This window comes from Triturus cristatus, chromosome 4_2 (assembly GCF_964204655.1).
Source record: "Triturus cristatus chromosome 4_2, aTriCri1.1, whole genome shotgun sequence".
Lineage (NCBI taxonomy): Eukaryota > Metazoa > Chordata > Amphibia > Caudata > Salamandridae > Triturus > Triturus cristatus.
In genome coordinates, this window is record NC_140586.1 from 48,185,070 (window position 1) to 48,204,048 (window position 18,979).

At 47.1% G+C, this 18,979-nt stretch overlaps 1 protein-coding gene across 4 annotated transcripts in view; it reads right to left on the bottom strand.

Annotated features, from left to right (window-relative positions):
• Positions 1 to 18,979, bottom strand: part of PRKAG1 (protein kinase AMP-activated non-catalytic subunit gamma 1) — a 268,130-nt gene that overhangs the window by 112,045 nt on the left and 137,106 nt on the right. The window lies entirely within an intron of this gene.

The following is an 18,979-nucleotide window of genomic DNA, read 5'->3' on the forward strand; positions in this document are numbered from 1 at the left end:
TAACCAGTTCTTGTTGTTCCACCATTGTAATTTGTGCTGTACTCTAGACTCAACCAACACTAGATCCTCCCACTGTCCAATCACTTAGCACTCTATCTGTTTCTGGGAATGTGAGAGTACAATAAGTAAACACTATGTCCCTGCTGACATCTTGGAACTGGCTCGATTGCTCCCTTTGTAAGCAAAATTTGCAGCTCCCTTTAAAGCAGTCTTTTGTGTTCCTAAATGAAGCGACAGCTGTGTGGTTGAATTATAGGTAGTGTAGTATGAAACTCTAAACAGTAACGAATAGTTTCTTACCTGTCGGTGTAGTTTTGCAGCTTGAAGATCTTTCTGGATTCACTATGCTGTGCATTATTCCGCGGTCTGGTGGTTGGGTCCGGAATCATAGTCTTTCTTTTGTCTTTTTTTTTCGTAGCCCAGGTGGGCGTCGACGTCCCACCATTTGGTGTACTTCTCATGACGTCGGCATGCTTCCTGCGGAAGTCCTACCTCGGGGTGCCATCTTCGGATTCTTTTTTTTTTTTTTTTAACCCTAGGCATTTCATTATTTCCTTTTCTTCTCCTGCCTCATCTTTCTGGCGGAGGTGGGTGGGTTCGCTAGTGAATCCAGAAAGATCTTCAAGCTGCAAAACTACACCGACAGGTAAGAAACTATTCGTTTTGCAGCGTGAATCTTTCTGGATTCACTCTTTCTGGATTCACTATGCTGTGCATAGATTTTGTAGTGGTTTGTCATTTTTGTGGCGGCTAGGTGGTAGATGAGCGTTTGTCGTTGAATATATGTTGACGCACCTTCTGTCCTACTTGTGCTTCCTTGTTCATTTGTATATCCACGCAGTAGTGCTTAGTGAACGTGTGCAGTGAAGCCCATGTTGCCGCCAGGAAAATGTCTTGGATAGGTGTGTTTGCCAGAAAGGCAATCGTTGCTCCCTTCTTCCTTGTGGAGTGGGCCCGTGCCCCCTCCGATAGCTCTTGCCCTGCCTGTTTGTGGCAGAATTGTATCGTTAGTGCGATCCATCGAGCGATGGTGCCTTTCGTTACTGGTCTACCCAGGAAGCTGGCTGCGAAGGACACGAAAAACTGCATGGTTTTCCTGTGCTCCTTGGTTCTCTCGATGTAGTGCATCACCGCCCTTCTAGCGTCTAGAGTGTGCAGTGCCCTTTCTGCACTAGTGGCTGGGTTCTGAAAGAAGCTAGGTATTTGTATTGTCTAGTTCATATGGAATGCCGACACCACCTTCGGCATGAAGTGTGGGTCAGTTCTCATTACGACTCGGTCCTTGTGTATTTGGATGTAGGGCTCTTGCAGCGTTAACGCTTGCAGCTCGCTTACCCTGCGCAGCGAGGTTATTGCCACCAGAAAGGCTGTTTTCATTGTCAGCATTTGTAGTGAGGCCCTGTGGATGGGCTGAAAGGGCGCCTTCATAAGTTCCGTCAGGACCATGTTGAGGTTCCACGCCGGCGGCGGCATTCTCTTTGGTGGCGCTATCCTTTTTGCCCCTTCCAGGAACCTCTTTACTACTCGTGACGTAAAGAAACTTTCTCCCGTCTCACCTTGTGTGTAAGCTACAATCGCCGCTAGGTGTACCCTTAGCGAGGATGAACATAGTTTAGCCTTTAGTAGGTGTGTGAGGTATCTAAGCACCGTTGATTCCCTTGACAACTTATTTTGCAGTTTATGTTTGCTGCACCACAGTGTGAACCTCTTCCATTTTTCCCCATAGCATTTCCGTGTCGTCGGCCTCCTTGCTTCACGGAGCACTCACATGGTGCTTTGAGGTAGCTTAAGGTGTGCGAACTCTATGTCTTCAGGAGCCATGCCGCTAGGCCGAGGCTCTCTGGCTCTGGGTGTAGAACCTCTCCGTTTGCATGGAGAGTAAGTCTTTTCTTTCGGTGAACTTGTGTGGTGGTCCCTGTGCCATTATCACTATTTGTGAGTACCATGTCTGTCTTGCCCACTGTGGAGCCACTAGGATCAGCGTCATGTTGCTGGTCCTGCACTTGTTGAGTACCCTGTGTATCAGTGGTATTGGTGGAAAAGCGTAGGCAAATATTTTTGACCAACTTATCCATAGGGCATTCCCCTGGGATTGTTTTTCTGGTTGTCTGGATGCGAAGTTTTGGCATTTTGCATTCTGGCGTGTTGCAAACAGGTCTATTGTCGGTGTACCCCACCTTCTGAATAGCCTTTGCGTTTCCTGTCCATTGAGCTCCCACTCGTGGGATGCTGAAGTCTGCCTGCTGAGCCAGTCTGCTTCCACATTGTCCTTCCCTGGTAGGTGTATGGCCAGCAGGTCTATTTTGAGTGGGATGGCCCATCTCCAAATCTCCTGAGCCAGGTTGGATAGGGGAAACGATTGTGTTCCTCCCTGCTTGTTGATGTAGAACATTGTTGTAGTATTGTCAGTTTGTATCAACACCTTTTGGTTGGACAGTTTTTTCTGGAAGGCCTTCCGGGCTAGCAGTACGGTCTTCAATTCCAGGTAGTAGATGTGTCTGACCGCATCTGCTGGAGTCCACAGACCCCTCACTCTGAGCTTGCTCATATGTGCTCCCCATCCTATCTGGGATGCGTCTGTGGTGATGGTCACCGTTGGGCTTGGTGGTGTCAAGGGCTTCCCTATAGTTATGTTCTCCCTGTTCCACCATGCTATCTCTTCTTGCACTGCATGCGTTACAACCACTAGATCCTCCCAACTTCCGCTTACTTGTGACCATTGCTGTTGCAGCCATTCCTGGAATGGTCTCATGTGTAGACGTACATTGGCAACTAGGTGAATGCATGACGCCATCATCCCCATGATCTTGCTCGCTGTTCTCACTGTCAGAGGTCGCCCCTTCTGGTAGAGGCGCTTCTCCTTCAGCAGGGCTAGTGTTCTCTTGTCACTGGGCATCACCGTTCTCTCTATGGTGTTGATCTGTGCCCCCAGGAAGATCTTCACCTGTTCTGGTTCCATTGAGGATTTCCCCCAGTTTATTGAGAATCCCAGCTTCGTTAGTGTCCTTGTGACCCGCTGTGCATGTTCCTCGCATTTGTCGCGTGAACTTGCCTTTATTAGCCAGTCGTTGAGGTAAGGATACACATGAATCCCTTCCCTCCGCAGGTACGCAGCCACTGCCGCCAGGCATTTTGTGAAAACCCTTGGTGCGGACTTTAGCCCGAATGCCAAGGTTGTGAATTGGTAGTGTTCCTTGTTGATGGTGAACCTTAACAGATTTTTGTGCCGCCTGTTCATTGGGATGTGCAGGTAGGCATCTTTGAGATCCACGGTGGACATGAAGTCTCCGTCTCTTATTTGTGGGAGTACCTCTTGTAGGGACGTCATTTTGAATTTTTGCATCCTTACGTACTTGTTTAGGAACCGTAGATCCAGGATGGGTCTTAGTGTTCCGTCCACCTTTGGTACCAGGAAGTAGTTGGAGTACACCCCCTTGTTCCTTTCCTTGAATGGTACAGGTTCTATGGCCTCCTTTTGGAGTAGCTCTTGTGCTTCCTGTACGAGTTGCGCTAGCTCCTGTCCTGAGTGTTCCCTTCTCTTTGGTTTTTTGTTTGGAGGTCTCCTTTCCAACTCTATGCAGTATCCGAACTGTATGATGTTGAGTATCCATTTGTCTGTTGTTATTTTTCGCCATGCTTGAAGGAAAAGTCTCAGTCTGCGTCCTACTGGTGTTGCATGCTCGTCGGCGTTTGGTTGGTTTAACCCTCATCTTGGTTCTTTTGTGCTCCACCCACAGAGGGATGTTGTGGCTGAGCACTGTTCCCCGTGTGAAGTCACTTGGAGGTGGGTCGGTCCCCCCTCTTCTTCTTTGGCCTCGTCCGTTTCCCCTGCTGCGAAAGGACTGGCCCCGAGGCTGGTACTGCCCGTTTTGTTTCTGCTGCCCCTGTTGCCCGTGACTCTCGCCTTGCTGGAATGTTTGATGGGACGTTCCCGGCTGGTTTCCTCCCCTTACGTAAGGTCTCCGTGTCGGGGTACCTCTTCTCATCCCTCTGAATTGCAGGGCCCCCATGGACCTTGCTGTCTCATTCTCCTTTCTGTGTTAGGTGAGTTTCTCATCCACTGGTGCCCCGAACAGCGATTCTCCGTTGAAAGGAGTGTTCAGGATGTTGTTCTGGACTTCTTGCTTGAATCCTGAAATTCTGAGCCAGGCTGGCTTTCTTTATGCGATTCCTATTGCCATCAGCCTGCTTGATGTTTCTGCCCCATCCAACGCTGTTTTAAGGCACGAGTTCGCTATATTCTTCCCTTCTTCCACTAGATGCGAAGGTCTTTGTTGGTATTGTTCGGGGAGGTGCTTGATTAGTTCCCCCATTTCGTCCCAATGTTGGTATTGGTGCCTGTTCAGTAGGGCATTGGAGTTCACCATGCGCCAGTGCATTGCTGCGTTTCTCTCTATTTTTCTCCAGTCAGATCCATCCTCCTGCTCTCCTTGTCTGGAGGTGGTCCAGAGGTTGCCGGGACATTGGCCCTTTTTCTGGCTGTAGAAGCAATAATGGAATCTGCTGTGACTGATCCTTTGATGTATGGAGGGTCCTGGGAGGAGTGCTTATATTTTTCTCTGTTCTAGGTGTGATGGACCTGCATGTTGCTGGGTCCTTGAACGCCTCCTTCCCCTGGTTCATGACACTCTGGAGCATGGGGAGGAACTGGCTCCTAGTTTGGATGGGGAGCAGGGTCTCCAGTAAAAAATCTGCTTTCGGTTTTTCTTCCTCCAGTCTCACGCCAAAAGCTGCAGCCGCGCTTTTGATGACCATGTTGTAAGCCCCAATGTCATCTGGCGGCGAAGGCCTCGAAGGATAAGTCTCCACGGGCTCTTCTGGATTTTCGGCGTCGAGGTCCTGGCACTCCAGGTCTTCTGCCCTCGACGGCGCCGAGCCGTAGTTTGATTGTTGTTCCTCATACTCTTATCCCTCGTAGTAGAGGTCCTCCTCCTCCTCTTCAACAGCTCTTCTGCGTCGTACTCCTCCTGGTCTTCGACTTCGACGATGACCGTCGGTGGTTTCGTAGGGATAGTGAATTTTTTCATCTTTTCGTCAAACTCCTTCTTCCTTTGAAGGATGCTCTCCATCTCTGCCTCGAGCCTTCTCTTCTTCTTTTCCATTTCGACGGCATGCTCGCCGTCGAGCGCTGGTCTTTTTGACAGTGCTTGCGTCGACACGACCTTGTCTTTCGTAGTCGAACGCCCAATTTCGTGGTCTTGCTTCAATGACCTTTGCTTTTCGGCGGTCTTCGGCACCTGGGAGTCCTTCTCGAAGGATCCGCCGGGCCTTTCGTCCTTGGATCCACTCGCGGTCGACGAAATTTTCGGCACCGGTGTTCCTTTCGAGGCCTTAGACTCTGTTTTTCGAGAGTCTGTCTCTGGTTTTCGGGGCCCTGTCGGGGGTTTAGTGCTCGACGTCTCTCCTACCTTGTCAGATGTCTTCTTATCGGTCTCTGCGACCGTGAAGTCATCAGGTCCCTCGGCGATGTTTTCTTCAGCGTCGGTGGAGAGGCCCAGGTCGTACAGAGACGGGGCCTTTCCCTTGCCTTCCATGTTGTAGTTGGCTCTCCTCTGTCTCTCTCTCACCCTGAGAGTCTTCGGTGTGAAGGCGGAACAGGCGTTGCAGTCCTTGCTCTCGTGGTCGACTGGCAGGCAAAGGTTGTAGACCAGATGTTGGTCCTTCTGCGCGTACTTATGGTGGCAGTTACGGCAGAATTTAAAAGGTGTCTAGTCCATTCCTGCGCTCAGTGTCCCTGAGTGCGCATTCTCCGTTGGACGTCGAAGATCTCGAGGTTCTCCTCCTTCTTCGTCGTCCCGGCTCGTTGTTCTTTCCTTTATGTAGTCTTCCTTAACTCTTCTTCGATGAAACTCGTGCTTTTTCTTCTTTCTTCGCCAAAAAACTCTGGAGCTTCACGGTGACGATCCAGACCCAACGGCGGACAAAAGAATCTGAAGATGGCGCCCCAAGGTGGGACTTCAGCATGAAGCATGCTGACGTCACGAGAAGTACACCAAATGGTGGGACGTCGACGCCCACCTGGGCTACAAAAAAAAAAAAAAGACAAAAGAAAGACTACGATTCCGGACCCAACCACCAGACCGCGGAATAATGCACAGCATAGTGAATCCAGAAAGATTCACGCTGCAAAACTGTGGGTGACGATAAATAACCAATTGTCTAAGCTTATTGTCTCCGAATCAGTTTGTACTCACAATAGTCGGGGGAATCTGTGGAAGTCCCCGGTTTTGCAGCAGAGGTGCCCCTTCCTTGGGTGCCTCTTGCCTAGCAAGGCTGTTGCCCTGGAAATCTCCCAGGGGTATTGATTGGGAGAATGTCTTTCTTGAAGCATCTGCTGTGACTGATAAGGTTGTTGTTGAGAGATTTCTGTTGACTTTGTCCCTGCTTCGGGCTAGTGATTCCGAAATCCTGCCTCGCTGACTGGGTTTGTAGGGCTTTAGCTGTTTGAGTCTTTCTTGATTTTAATGAGTACAATGTAAACCTCATGCCCAAAAAGGTGTGCACCATGGAAGGGCTCATTTAGAAGGTGAGTTGAAACTCTGGCTTGAAACTTGAAACTCTTAGCCAGGCAAGATATTTCAGCAGGATGGGATGTACTGATTTCTCTGGAGGCAGTTTCAGCTGCGTCTAGTGCGGGATGGATAGTCAAGTTGGAAATGATCTTGCCTTTCTGCATAAGTGTCTTGACAAGTTTCTATATGCTTTACAGAAGTGCTTTACCAGGTGTTTCACCTCCTCCCAATCAAGCTAGCTATTCACGCTGTGTGCCTTCACCTTCATCTACTCTTTTCCCTTCTGCACCAATCCTTTTACTTTTGTTAACAGGAGGTGGCATTTCTCTTGTCCCTTGTGAAGAGGCCCTTTTGGTCATAGTGAGTAACACCCACAAATCTCCCTTTTCCTCGACAACATGGTTTCACTGGATAGGCCTCCAAAGACAAGTCACCTTGTTGGCCTAAATGTTAATAATGTCATGGGCCATTTCTCTCATCCACACGGATTGGTTCTTCATAAGGGTTAGTTAGGTTTGTTGGGTCCTGATCTGAGATTTCCACAGAATGGACCAATAAAACAGATTGTGCAAGGAAATGTGGTGGTGTTTGGTCTCTAGGACTTGGTGTTTTAAGGATTTGGCATGGTCTGAGACTCTCAGAGATGGCCTCCTCAAAAGTGATCTTCCTTTTCTTGGGGGTGGGCGGGTTTGTGTGCATTGGCTTCGCAAGTAGTCTAGCTGGGATAAGGCATGTGACGGGATCAATATATATCCTTTTATGCCTTACATCTGGTCGCTGCTAATCTTCTGGAGTAGTACCACTCTGGGCCAAAGGTGGCTTTGAAGTGGCCTTTGGGGTCTAATTTGAGCCCAAGGTGGGTAGGCTAGCCTCTTGAGATCAAGAAGGGGTGTCTCGGTGTCAAGATTAGAGTTTGACATATCAAGCCTTGCCTGGTGTCGAGCAGTCTCTGCTGTGGTGGGTGGCGCGGACTGCCAAGGCTTTTTTTATGTGCAGTTCCAGGCTTGAGGCATTGCTCTATTGAGGGCAGTTTCTTGCCATAAGGCTGATTTTACTTCTGAGTTTGAGTCCCGGAGGTAAGGTCCTCGATGTGTTTTGCATGTGGAGTAGGAGGCAAAGTCAGGAGTCTGAATCTCATAAATGACTGTTCAAACATTTTGGGTGGGAGGTCACTAACAGGTCCAGGGGGACACAATGAGTCACCAGATCTAATTAGCATCTTGGAATTTGGGTTAGAAACCTGTCACACATTTTTATTTTACCATAGTTTTGGGTTAGAGAGATAAGAGAAACGGTTTGGGGTAGAGAGTGGAGTGAAACCTTTCTGGAACCAGGTAACCAGCCTCAGTAATGGGACACTCTCCCTAAGGTCTAAGGTGAAGGTCTTCAAACTGTAATCTACCAGGTCAAGTCCTCCCGAGACTGGAAACAAGCATCCCGGGACCAGCTGCGGGGTATCGCCCCTCTTCAGCCAGGCTAGCTTGAATCCAATGGCACAGTGAGCATGGGACCCACGTCTAGGCATACCCTTCCCACTTAGGGATACAAAAGCAAAAAAAAATTAAGGACAGAATGCTGAACAAATCAAACATTCACCCCCAATCACAGATTTGGGTTTAATCCATCGTTTTTTTGCTCACCACACCACCCCAGTTTGGACTCCGCCATTTGAAAATCAGTCTTGACCATGCTCCCCATGGGAACAGTCCAGCCCGAACTGCCAGGCCAGGTCCTCCCAGGAACAGAAACAAGCATCCTGTGACAGGTTTCGGGGCATCACCCCTCATCCGTCAGGCTAGCTTGAATCCAGTGAGAACTGGAACCGGAAACTGCATTGGCGTTGAAAGAAGAAAAAACTGTAGATTTAGGCCCATAGGTTGAATGTTTGATTTGTTCAGCATTCCGCCAATGATTTGTTCTTTTCACTTTTGATGCCCTAAGTGGCAAGGGTATGCCCAGACGTGGGTCTCATACTCACTGTGTCACTGGAGTCAAGCTGTCTTGGCTGATGAGGGGGTGATATATCTTGACAAATATAACCGAATGGCTCAAGGGGGACCAATGTGAATGACTGTCTTAAATATTTGTATTGGTAAGCAGCATCTTCTACTAACAGCTTTACACTTTGAACAGATCTTGTGCTTGCCTGTACTTGAACAGGGTTCTTAAATTAAAATGGTATTTCTAGTAATTAAAAGCCTAATTTATATAGAGGCAGGCGGCCTGTTTTGCTGTGAGGGAGAACAAGTAAATTACTCTAGCGCCCTAACGAAGGTGCCGCACACCTCATTTAGAAATTCCTGCCAAACTGGTCTGCGTCCGATGGCCCTTACTTCACAGGGCCGTCGTAGGGGTTCAATCACAGCTGTAACGGAGTAGTGTCCGACATGATTAAACCTAAAGTCCACACATATTTAAATTTGGGGGCAGACCCTTATCTTGGCAGTATGTACACTCTGTCGCAACAGAGTATACATAGCACTAAGATATAAATCAGGCCCTCAGTTTTAAATACATTTTATATTACACTTTACTCCAAATTATTTTATATCATTTTAGTCCGAATTAATTTCATCATATCAGTCCATGAAACATCAATGCTGTGAGAAAGTGCCTCTTTTGCATGGTTAGCTCCCCACTTTTTGCCTGCTTTTGATGTGGTTTCAAATGTAGTGCACAGGGTCCCTGCCAACCAGGTCCCCTGTGCCAGTGCTCTATTCCCTAAAAACAAATCCCTAATTAGCACTTCTACCCTCTGCAAGTCCCTAGTAAATGGTACTCTTGAGTACCTGGAAGCTGAAGAGGGTCCCCTGGGCACCTCACTGGGTCAATGCCACTGACCTTGCAGGTTGCATGCCCCTGTGAGCGAGAAAACGACAAAGTCGGAATGCCACCCTGCCTGGGTGCCATGCCAACTAGCACTTCCGTAAGGCATAGGTAAGCCACCCCTCTAGCAGGCCTCACAGCCCTAAGGCAGGATGCACTATACCACAGGTGGGGGTATATCTGCATGAGCAGATATGCCCCTACAATATCTGGGTCCATTTTCTAATATTGCCAGTGAAGTCATATAGAGTACGTGGGTTGGAAACCTCGACAACTCGAGTTACACAGCACCATGATGGCTTCACTGAACACAGGAGTATTTCGTACCAAACTACTCTTTCAATAAATCCACACTGATGCCAGTGTGAGATTTATTGTACCATGTACCCAGAGGGCACCTCAGAGGTGCCCTCTGAAAACTTGCCAATCCTGGTGTGGTCTGTCACCACCAGACATGTTTCTGGACCCTTGGGTAGAGAGCCCCTGCTTTCTAGGACCAGAAACAATGCACATCCTGTGCAGAGGTGTCATGTCTCCTCCCACATGATGGGCCAGTGCATTGTTCGACGAGGGTAGCTTCACAGGCCTGCCGCCTTTGTAATGCGACCCCCAGCCTCTGCTGCTAGCAGCAGAGGGCAGCCCCCAGTTTACACCCCCACATTAGGAAGGAAAGCCAATGTGAAAACTTAAGAATAGGTGTGCCCACCTCTGTCAACTCTACCCCTGAGGTGGGGGAGACTAGGTGAAGCACATCTTTCAGTCCCCGTCATTTTGAAGATGGGGGTACCCCCTCCAATCAGGGCTAGGTCTGGTCAACCCAGGCAAGGTGCCCAGTGCCCATTGACCACACCTGCTACTACCCTAAAACACCCCTAAATCTAGTATTTAGGTGGCTCCCCAGACCTGGAAACTAGATCTGTGATGACCTAAGTCGAAAGAAGACAACCCTGCTAAGAAGACTGAAGACGGCGACTGCCTTGGCCCTAGCCCTGCTGGCCTGTCTCCAGCTTCTACGAACCTGCGCCTGGTCTTGCAGCCAGCGATCTCTGAAAACACTGGGAGAACTGCTGCCTTCGAAAAAGACTTGAATCTTACGTGGACAGCGGACCAGTACAGAAGAAACCTACTTCAAGGACTCATGACCTTTCTACAAAAGGTCGAAAATATTTTTTCGTCCTTTACTTTTTCATCCATATTATCTGATCAGGACGAGCTGGTAGTCCACCAGGAATACAATGGGCCTCGCCCCTATCTCGATTTTTTTGTTCCTCCTGAACAACCGGGTGTTAGTAAACTTCTCTTTGAGATTCGATCTGGGTCCCCGCTGGATCCATGTCCCGCATCGGTTTTAAAATTGGCTCCAGATGTCATCGGAGAGGCCTTAACTCCTTTATTTCGTTCTATTTTTAAATCAGGTTGTTTTCCCATTCTCTGGAAAACTGCCTCAGTTCTTCCTCTATTAAAAAAACCTAATCTGGATCCTAAAGACCCAAGCAGCTATTGGCCCATCTCTCGCCTTCCTCTTCCAGGTAAAATGATTGAGAAAAATAGGAACACTCAATTAAGCCAATTTCTGCAACTGAGCTCGTCCTTGGATCCCACGCAGTTTGGATTCCGCGCTGATCATAGCACTGAACTTGCTCCGTTGAAGTCCACAGACGAGATCAGAGAGGCCCTGGATCAGGGTGGAGCCGCTATTATCATCCTATTGGATCTGTCGGCCGCATTTGATACGGTCCATCATCAAGTATTGATGGACCGTTTGACAGTGGTAGGAGTTGGAGGTAAGGCATGGGATCTCCTAAAATCCTTTTTGGCTGATAGATCACAAACGGTGGATCTGGGCAGAAATAGTTCAAAGCCTTTTGCCCTTCCGTGTGGGGTCCCTCAGGGGTCCTCACTTAGTCCGACATTGTTTAATCTATATGTCACTCCGTTGGCCACTTTGGTTAAATCCTTTGACTTTCAGTTGTCATCGTATGCAGACGACACACAAGTTGTGTTGTCCATTAAGAAAGGGGCAGAGGCTGAAACAGCCTCCAAATGCCATAACTGCATCCAGGCTATCGCTACCTGGATGAAAGCAAACTGCCTCAAGTTAAACTCAGAAAAAACTGAGGTTATTCTTTTCGGGAACACTATCAATCTTTGGACTCCCGATTGGTGGCCGTCATCGATGGGTAAGCTTCCTGTTCCAGTCACAAAGGCTAAAAATCTTGGGGTGATTGTTGATGCAAAATTGTCCTTTGAAGATCAGGTTAGCAGGGTTGTCTTTTCCTGTTTTTTTACTCTTAAACTTCTGCGGAAAATTAGATCATTTCTCCCAGAAGATTGTTTAAGAATTGCAGTGACGGCACTCATCCTCTCACGGCTGGATTATTGTAATGGTCTTTTTATCAATATCCAAAAGAAACAACTTTCTAGACTCCAGACCGTACAAAATGCCGCGGCCAGACTCCTTACCGGTGTCCCTAGGTTTGCCTCAGTAAAGGCCGGAATTAGATCTCTACATTGGCTCCCGGTCGCGGCACGAATTCAGTTCAAGGCACTATGTCTAGTTTTTAAAGCCCTTAATGGAACTGGCCCTGATTTTCTACAACAATCCATTCAATGGTATGTGCCAGGTAGAATTCTGCGCTCCATGATGTCTAAATTAGCCATTCTACCTCGCTACCATAAACTCAGCTGGGGTGGCAGAAGTTTCTCCCACTGTGCCATTAAGGCCTGGAATGGCCTCCCCTTTTATCTCAGAAACTCCTCGGAACTTTTTGCATTCAGGAAAGAGCTATAGACCTGGCTTTTCTTACAAACTTCTTTTTCATAAACTCCTTCTGTGTTGTGCCCAGCTGCTTAGGTAGATAGCGTATAGCGCCAGGACACCTCAGGGTAACAGTGCGCTTTAGAAATCTTAATAACATTAACATTAACATGACCCAGGAAGATCACGTCTCCTGACCACTCTGCACCCGATGACCATGGCAGAGTCTGAGTGGCTCACCTGTGCAGTTAAGTCTTTCCAGCGATCCCGACTTCGTGTCCAGCATTGGCTGACCGCTCCGGACCTTCATGACGGCATGTGAATTCAGAGGGCCGGCCTGACCGCAACCGGCTCCGGTAAAAAGACCCCAATATCAAAAGGCACCCCAGCACTAAAAGCCCCTGGGCCTTGGTGAGCTAAACCAACGGCAACCCTGCATCTCTACTTACCTCTGCTGTCATTGGTCTTCCTCCTGCAACCTCCGGTGCCACGCCTGCAGCCTGTTTGCCGAAACAAAAATCTCCATTGAAAAGCATTTAGCGCCCTACATCGAATTTGCACCCTGCACCAGTCTGCCCTTGTGCCGCTGGTAGTGTATATTTGGTGCTGCTTTGTGCCCCTGTGCTTGTGCTAACTCCCAAAGCTTGGCCCCTGCAACTGATTAACTTGCCTGCAAGCAGTGTGGGTCCAGGCACCCCCTGTCTCTATTGGAAAGTATTGGGCCAAACTCCGATTTTGAACTCTGCACCCGGGCGCCCATGTGCCACTGGTTGTGCAGTTTTGGTACTCACGTGACCCAGGGCCCTTGCTGACTTTTGGCTCCGAAGAATAGGATTGTAAGTGCAGTACTTACCTGTTTAACTGCAATATGGTTTTCGCCATAGGATAACATTGTAAAGTGTAGATTTTTTAAAGTGAAAAGTATTTTTAATTAAAAACGTACTTACCTTATTACGAAGATCTTGGTCATAAAATAAAGCACAAACAAAGGGTAATTTTTTTTAATTGGTCTGGATCTCCTTCTTGAGTCGTGTGTCCATTATTGATCACTGTTGTGCAATAAATGTCTTACACTCCTCTGTGTTAGGCCTAAGGCTGCTCGCTCACACTACCACTAATAGAGCACTTTGGGTTTCACATTGAGCCCTCTACACTTCTGGGGGAATCGCTGGACTCTTTGCACGGTATTACCACCTAGTGGCAATATCATACAAAGACAGCTTCTTACAAATGCATATTTTGAAAAGTAGCAGCATTTATGAAGATTAAAAGAGGTTACCCAACAGTGTTGTATGACAAGAAGGACAGACACTATCCAAGAATTGCACAGTGCAAAAATAAACAAGCATTTGCAGTGCAATAGGTCTCGCATTTACGCGAGTTTGAACTATTAACATTGCAAATGGCAATGCCTTTTATTTTTGCTTTTCAAACATAAAAAGGCATTGTCATTTACAATGCCAATAGCTTAAACTTGTGTAAATGCGAGACCTATTGCATTGCAAATGCTTGTGTTTCATCCTGTCTCTAATATAGTCCTTGTGCTTCAGCCTGTGTCCCGCTTTCCCTTGTGCTTCAGCCCGTGTCTCTCTTTCCCTTGTGCTTCTGCCTGTGTCTCTCTTTCCCTTGTGTTTCAGCCTGTCTCTAATATAGTCCTTGTGCTTCATCCTGTGTCTCTCTTTCCCTTGTGCTTCAGCCCGTGTCTCTCTTTCCTTTGTGCTTCAGCCCGTGTCTCTTTCCCTTGTGCTTCATCCTGTGTTTCTCTTTCCCTTGTGCTTCAGCCCATGTCTCTCTTTCCCTTGTGTTTCAGCCTGTGTCTCACTTTCCCTTGTGTTTTAGCTTGTTTTTTTTTTACTTTAATCAGCGCAGCGTCGTCTTTCCGGACACCGCGCTATGCAATGCAATAGGTGTTGCTTTTGGTATTGTAAATAGCCATGCCTTTAAATTTTATGGCATTGCCATTTACAAATGTCAATAGCTCAAAATAATGTAATTGTGAGACCTATTGCATTGTAAGTGCTTGTTAATCTTACCGACTAGGGGCAGGAATAAAGTAGTGATGACTGACTAGCCAGGTAATTTAAATTTTGTATAGCACCGATACCTCACTTCCCCCGCCCCACTTCGTCTTCATCATAGAAAAAAACCAAAGTGCTCCCACGTATTTCGCCTGGTCGAAGCGCGCCTCGATGCGCAGCAGGATAGGGTGGAACCCCAATGATGAATCATGCCACCAAGGGGTAACACTGGTGGGTGAGGGGTCTTCAAGAAAAACAACGTTTTTTGCTCATTGTGGAGGTTATGTCATTGGCTATCTTTTCCGATTTGACTGGGTTCTTTGTTTTTCCAAAATTGCATAATTGAGGAGGGGAACCCAGGTAGTCTTCTTCCTCCCTCTCTACTTTTGAAAGAAGACAGTATAAACTAGCCAAAGCCCAGAGAGAAAGCTGAAAAACACTCTGAATCAGGTGACATTACAAGGCAACCAAAGCCAAGCAATAAAACTGCAACTTCACGGGTGTGTGAGAGTAAAAGGCACGTGAAGCAAAGCGATCGGCTATAAAACACCTGGCAGGAAGTGACGGTACAAAGCACCCAGGGAGCTGGGCCTTGCATGGCAGCATCGAACAACCCACGCCACCGCAAACCCTTCGGTACAGATGTGGGATTCTGGGCACCTTCAGGAAGCACTGGTCACCTCAGATGCAGCTGCAAATGACACGACAGCACGTGAGGAAACGCGACGCCAGGAGACCACAGTGGACTCGCAGGCGCACTCGTTTTCAGAGAAGTGACCGCATAAGCCACCAGAGCCTAGGGACAAGGTGACGAACACACCAGGCATCCTTTGTCAGTGTAAATAATAAAACACTGAAAGCAGAGCTTAATCTGTAGATTTATCAGCAGCTGGTGACAACATAAAACCCGAAGGCACCCAAGAGTCAGTGAGACTGACCATGCCTTAAGACCTTGGTGCATTATATCGACCTGTGCAAGGGCGCCAGTTGTACCGCCCCAACAAAGTGAGGAGGTGGGGGGTATGTAGGGAGCCGGGGGAGAATGAGACAGTAAGCGGGCAAGAGAAACATAAGACCAATATACAAAGGAATAAAGTGATGGATATAGAAGCGGGTACAAAAGAGCAAGGCAAGAGTTATTAAAGGCATGAAAAACCTAGGTGTAATGAGACGGATATTATATCAGCTAACGAGGATCAGACCTCGCACTCTCCTCCGCGGCTGTTCTGTTCTGCTGTCGAAAACTCCCTCTTACTGTCTGCTTCGCCTCACCCCCACGCCCCCCCCCCCCCCCCCCCCAGCAGGAAGAAGTGTTGGCTACACAAGCCAAAATGGTGTGACCTTTCCTGGCCACGTGGCAGGTGCTTGGCTGGGGGCATGGGGGGTGCATTACAATAAAGGCGAAGCATGCATAGATCAAGGGCATGCGCCAGGGTATAGACATGAGAAAGAGGCACAAGTCTGCCCCCTCCTTTCTCGTACCGTGCCTTACACGTGTCCTGGCAAACCCTGTGGGAACCCCTCCACCCCCCCACATGATGGTAACACACAGACTTCTCTCCATACCTGCATTAAAATGGGCATGGTTGAAGAATATATGAACTACATGCTTCACCTATGACCATTTTGGGTTCCCTACAGCATCCTCAAATCTCTTCCCAGTGGCTGGCGCAGGGATGCCAGGACAGGAACAAGATCTTTATTCACTCCAAGGAAAACAAGCGGCCGTGAAAGTGAAAGCGATCGCGCGAAGGCCACACTAATTAAAAGCACACATGAAGCGGCATTTTCGTTGCTATGGCAACAAAATGGCGTTGAACTGTCCATAGTCCTACGGACACGCGCATGCTGTTTGCTGTGGACAAATGGCGAGAGCAGCCATCTTTGTCCATGCAGACGTGTGCATGAAAGCATTTGCGAGAATCGATTGTAAAAGGTCCTCTCCATGGCGAGAGCAGCTCATGCGCTGCTTTCGGCAGGCGAGACCTAACAAAACGGGCAGCTGATGCATCCTACTCCATACCTTTAACATGTGCTTCTGCTTGACCCAAAAATGTGGCTGTAATGTATACCGATTAACTTTACACTACGTTGGGCTATACTTCTTCTCAGCCCAAAATTTAAAGGAGCCAAGGCGACTCAGAATGTTGAAATTTACTTAGCATGGAATACCGTCACAGTTAAAGTAAGAGGGTGACGGTATTGTAGTTTTGAGGCAGACAACATTTTTTGAGGCAAAAAAAGTTGACGGAGCAGCAGACCTTTCCAGGGATAAGCACATCAAAAATTGGGTATCAAAAGCCAATCATGACTACGTTTTTTGAAGGAGTGCGACTCTCGCAATGGGCTTTTACTCCGTTTCACTCAAGATAGCTATGATTCAGTGCCTCAGAATTTATGATGTATTATGACTATTTTAAATGGATGATCAGCAATATGACACAAAACAGCAAGCAATTCCTCAAAGTCCTTGCCAGGACACATTGAATAGAGGAAAAAATCATCAAGTTATTGGTCAGAGCTAGCACTGCATCATTTCGTATCCCTTCGATAAACCATAGCCTGGAGCCTAATACAAGTGTCACCCAAAAACTTAGTATGAGCGAATTGCAACTGTCGATACGCAATCGTGTTCTTCAGCAATTTAAAATAGTTGCATTGATTTAACCCAAACGCTGTGTTCTCCACACCAATATCTGAATATCTTGGGTAACCTCACAAAATAAAATTGAAATTACAATATGTTCTCAAATGTGAAGAGAGTCACCATCCCATAGAGTTGCTACTGTTTGAGATTTTGTAGAAAAAATGACCAACAGTCTGAAAGTTGTCAGTCTGTTAGAGCTGGTAATTCCTGGTGTGACTGCCGGCAGACAAATTATGAAGATCAGGCTGAATCATAGAGGGCTTTTCAACATCATGGAATCTGTTTAGATTTTCTCTCCATCGATGGTCATTAGTGTCTTTCAAAACGTTATGCCCTATTGTGGATCCAACTATTAGATGGTAAGAGGATACAAAGAATAGGGCCCTTAGATTCATAGTTTATTGATAGCTTTCTCTTTCCTTCACAAGACGAAAGAAACGTTATTTAGTGAAGGTAGTTGCGTGCCCTCATCCTAAATAAAATGCACATATTCTGAAGGCTTCCATTATTAGACTAGCATGGTGTTGCACCAGCATACTCTTCAGACAGAATGTACGAAGATAGTTAACAATGGTAACAACCAAAAATAGGTTTTAACATAACAAAAAGGAAAAAGATTTGCACAAGAGGACTTCTGTTCAAGCTACTTTTTGACCAACACAATATCTGTCTACTTCCTTGTATCTTGCTGTGAGAAAAAACAGAGCAGAAGACCACAGCGTGGAAGACAAGAAATACCAGACAACACAGAAACACAGGCATGAGTTAGATCAGCATTAGGCTGTTGAAAGTGGATTCTTTTTTCATGGGGTCAGTTGTTCAAAAAGAGGGACATTCCACCATAAAAGAACAGAATGCTGTGTGCAGGTGTGTAGCATGAGGGGCTGGACTGCTGTCAGATATTTTCAAACAAATTGAACACAGTGAGGATGATTGATCATGGTGTATGACACAGGGTACACTTCAGGCATTGCAGGGTTGTACAAAAGTGATTAGGTACATTGAGAAAAGTAAAAGCAGGACTTCTGGGGAACAACTAAACACACTTGGGTGCAGTGTCTCAGCTGCCATCCAGAAACATCTGACGGGTGATAGTAAGATGCTAAAGGGGAAGGTCTTATATGAAAAAATAGGAGACAGAGGAAGGCCAGACACTGTGGACGGCTCGGCTAATGGTTAATGACCTAACAGATGAGCATTACATTACTACATTAATGAAGAAAAGATTTCTCTACAGCAAGGGCAGTGGGATTTTAACACTTAACATAAAAATGCACCATGTCTAATTACTTTCCTTTAGATAATATTTTAGTCATGATGGAAATCTTGCTATAGAACCGAAATGTGGGACACAATTGAATGGAATTTACTTCATAACTGTAAACAGACCGGATCACACACATCCCTTAACGACTCGGCATGTCCCTCTCTTGGCAGTACTGAATGCAGCACCGGGAGAGAGAGGAGTAGGAAGCTTTGTCAGAAGAGAGGACACTTTGATACTTGTGGTCTTCCTGCAACACGCAAGAGTGCGGGGGGCAAGGAATTATGACTTCATCTAAGACAGCACCAGCTGTAAGGGCCTGCAGGTGCTACAGCAGACACAAAGTGACGCAAGAAGTCTTCATCCAACCCCAGAGGAAGATACAGAAGGGAGATCAAAATGGAGCTTTTGCAAATACCTCTGAGGATTTGTAACTGACGCAAGGAGAAAGGGCCCTTCTGTCCTACATTATTGACTTGCAGAAGAACTGATCAGTGAAAACTCTCTCTACTAAGTCTAATTTTAAAGTGTGAAGTGTGTTGGAGTTATTGCTAAAGGATGGGAATGTATAATAAGTACAGGCACAAGCAGGGGATACGCAGGAGATAAACTTTGATCCCTGAAGAGTCAATCAAAGGGATATCTAATGCGGAGGCACTGAGGCAGCTGATTAACACTGTACTACGGATCTCCAAGAAAGTCCAGAAACAGGATACTAAACATGGTGGCACAGTGATGAATATATTGGCAATGCAGAATGAAGAGAAAAGCTCCTGAAGGCTGCAATTTAGAAAAAGATGACTGGTGGAGTCATTCTCCTGCTCTTTTAGAGTACTGAGTTGTTCGCGGGGAAGACAGCCTTTCTAGGTGTGAAGAAATATCAGGTGATTAAAGCTTCTAATGCCATCTTCAGGGTTTCCTTTATGGTCAAAAGAAAGAACAAGCATTGGCATA